This window comes from Chamaea fasciata, unplaced genomic scaffold, assembly GCF_029207755.1.
Source record: "Chamaea fasciata isolate MVZ Bird 193981 ecotype frontalis unplaced genomic scaffold, bChaFas1.0.hap1 SCAF_21, whole genome shotgun sequence".
In the NCBI taxonomy this organism is placed as follows: Eukaryota; Metazoa; Chordata; class Aves; order Passeriformes; family Sylviidae; genus Chamaea; species Chamaea fasciata.
The window spans coordinates 5,057,556-5,060,341 of record NW_027094106.1 but is presented as its reverse complement, the minus strand read 5'-3'; positions in this window follow the sequence as shown (position 1 = coordinate 5,060,341).

Here is a 2,786-nt window from a genome sequence, read left to right as displayed (position 1 = left end):
ACCGGGGAGGTGGAAAGGAGCCGGGGGATGCTAAGGACGGACCTGGCAGCGGGGGAAAGCGCGGACGGGAACTCAAATGGGTCCTTGCAACGCCCTGGGAGGGGGTGGTTCCCCCTGCTCCGGGGTGTTTTGGGGTCGGGATGGGGAAAGGGAGGATATCTTCTTACTTCTGCGAGTGCCGGGGTGGGGCGGGGTGGGGTGGGCGAGCACAGAGCGAGGGAACAAATGCTCTGCAGAGACCTTGGGGCCAGTGGGCGGGGGTGGCTGGGGACACCTCTGGGGCCCCTCTGTGCTTTTTTGGTTTGGTTTGACTGTTTTTTAGCACAGAAGCATCCCGGGGAGGTGGGCGGGGGGGAGAGGCAGGCTCAGCTGGAGGGTGTGATGCCAACCAGAGGTGAGCAAGACCCTGTTTCGCCCAGTGAAGTGTCCCCAGGGTGTCATGGGGGACAGGGACACTGCAAAACAGTTTGGGGTCCCCCCAGACCTGAGCACATGCCGAGCCATGGATGAACAAAGGCGGCAGCACCTGCAAGTCTCTTCCCAAGTGAGGAGATCCAGGGAAAAACGCTGCTCGTCCCAGCTCAGGAGCCGGCCCTGGCACCCACCCACCCCACCCAGTTTGGGGGGCACCGAGCTGTCACCCTCGGGAGGAGGGAGCTGCAGGGCCCAGGGCCGGGCAGGGCGTTTTCCACTCCTGGGGGTGCATCCAGCCATCCTCTGGTGTCGGCATGGCCTGTCCCACCCCTGGGCTCGCAGCCCCCAGTCCCCTCCTGCTCTGGGGGAAAAGTGGCTGCTTTTTAAACTGAATTATGGGAAGAGAGAGGCAGGAGGGTCCCGGGCTTGGCCCGCAGCCCGGCTTTTGCAGGATTTTGCTGATTTCCCAAAAAAAAAAAAAAGCCCCCCAGGCGCTGAGGACAGTGGTGGGCCCCCGGGGCGGTTGGTGTTTAATCCCGGTGGCCCCGCGTTTTCCGGATGGCTGGAGCAGGACAATGGGGATGAGCCTCCCTGGGTGGGAGAGCAGCTGCCCGGATTAACCCGCTGCCCCCGGATGTAAAGCCAGGCTTTGGCCATCCCGCTTGGCGCTGGTTTCCAGCCAGCCGGGATGGGGAGGATCCTTTGGAGTCCGGACAGCCTCGTGAGCCGTGGCCTAATGAACCAGAGCATCGGGGATGGCAGAGGTGGGAGCAAAGGGGCACTTCAGGGTCAGCCTCCCAAACCTGGCGTGGCCAGGCTCAGCCAGAGGCTGAGGATTCACCAGCCCTTGGAGAGAAATCCCAGGAGCTGGGCAGTGATGGGTGCCAGCCCCTGGGTGTCCCAACCACCTGAACAAGCAGAGGTGTTAGAAATGGGGTGAACAGGTAAGGAGGGGACACACTCGTGGCACTCCATGGTGGAGCTTGTCCCCACGTGCCAGCTCCGGGCAGGGTGGCAGCTCTGGATGCGACTGTGGCAGGAGGAGGAGACAAAGGGTCCTGCTCTCCTGGAGCCTGGGGAGATGGAGGACGTGAGTTCCCCCAGCATCCCTACAAACCCTGAGCCACGCGCTCCAAAAACCATCCCAGCAATTCCAGCTGCTGCCCCACAGCCCCGTCCCCCCATATCGCCCCACGGGAAGCTCAGACTGGCCGCTGGACCCCCCAATCCTGCTGGGATAGGGGGGAATCCCCTGAGAACATCCCAACCCAAGCCAGCAGCGGGGGATTCCCCAGCCCCAGCCCTGCAGCCCCCGTGGGGCCGCGGCTCCCAGAAACCCGAGACCCGACTGCAGCGGCGCCGCGGACCAGCCAGCACATCAGGGAAAAATTCCAGTCTTCCTCTTTTACAGTCTCTGTCTCCTGCCGCGGAGGGAGCCAACTGGAACAAATACTCTGTAGAAATACTTCAGTATTTTCCTGTCGCGCGTGCGCTCTCTCTCTGGGTTGTGAGTACAGCTGTAGATGCCGTGAGCTGGTGCAATTATAATAAATATACAGTATATATTGTAAATGACTCTGCTGGGCACTGAGAGGTTTCTTCCTGCGGGGTTACCCTGCTCCCTCCGTCCGGCTCCCTGCGGATCCACCCTGCTCTTCCCTCTGGCTCCATGTGGAGCAGCACCGGGAGTTTTGTGTCTGATCCCACCGAGGATCCTGCTGTGTGTGTGAGGAACCCTCCGTGGCTCCTTGCCGTCCTCCTGGCTCCCTGCGTCACTCCCGCTTGCCTGCCAGCTCCCATCCATCCTGTCTGCATCCCTCCCTGCGTCCTTATCTGCATCTCTGCCTGCATCCCTGCATTCCTGCATCCCTCCCCTCTCTCCCACATCCCGGCATCCCTCCCTGCACCCCTCCCATTTGCCTGCACCTCTCCCATCCATTCCATACCTCCCGCATCCCTCTCCCGATCCCTCTCATCCTTCCCTGCTCCTCCCCGTCTTCCCGCCTGTATCCCTCCCATTTCCCTGCATCCCTTCCTGCATTCCCGCCTGCAACCCTTCCATTCCTGCCTGCATCCCTCCTCTGATCCCTCCCCTCCCTCCCAGCATCCCTCCCTGCATCCTTCCGCGCATCTCCTCCATTTCCCTGCATCCCTCCTTGCATCCCCCCCTGCATCCCTCCTTGCATCCCCGCCTGCATCTGCCCCTCCCTCCCACATCCCTCTCGTTTCCCCGCATCCCTCCCACTCCCTCCCCTCTGCGGTGCCCCTTCTTCCCCTGGATCCCCCCGCCCCAGCCTGCCGCAGCCCCACACGGCTCAGCTCCCCACAGCCCCTTCCCCCTCACGGCCATTCCAGGGCCAGTACTGGGCTCT